General features: G+C 25.6%; 1 protein-coding gene across 2 annotated transcripts in view; it reads left to right on the forward strand.

Moving 5' to 3' along the window:
• The window catches only part of LOC107626166, a 2,617-nt gene continuing 2,400 nt past the window's right edge, over window positions 140-356 (forward strand). Inside the window, exon 1 of one of the 2 annotated variants that reach the window (XM_016328971.2) lies at window positions 140-266. The gene's annotated coding sequence lies outside the window, so the exon portion shown is untranslated. Of the gene's footprint in view, window positions 276-356 lie in introns of both variants that reach the window. The other variant, XM_021116500.1, reaches the window with a different exon arrangement.

The raw sequence follows: 356 nt of genomic DNA on the forward strand, positions 1-356 counted from the left end.
TAATGTAAATAATCAAATCATAAGGTTTAACATAAAGCTTTAGAATTTATTTATTTATTTATTTTGTAGACTACTCACATTTATTTACTTAAGACAAAATATAATTAGAAAAAGGAAAAAAAAGGAATAAAGGATAATGTTGTTGCATGAGAGAAATCGTGGTGTGACTGCGTATTCGTCATCTTCTTGGGAATGAGAGTCGTTTATAACTTGTTCTCTTCCTTCTTCTTCTTTCTCTAATTCTCTTCTAAGGTTATAAGTGTAACAGTCATCACTAAGATTAACAATAGATAGGATAAAATAAGATTTAGACTCGATTTTAATTTTATTTATGGTTAAATTTTTTTTTAAAATTC

The sequence above is a fragment of the Arachis ipaensis genome, chromosome B02 (assembly GCF_000816755.2).
Source record: "Arachis ipaensis cultivar K30076 chromosome B02, Araip1.1, whole genome shotgun sequence".
NCBI lineage: Eukaryota > Viridiplantae > Streptophyta > Magnoliopsida > Fabales > Fabaceae > Arachis > Arachis ipaensis.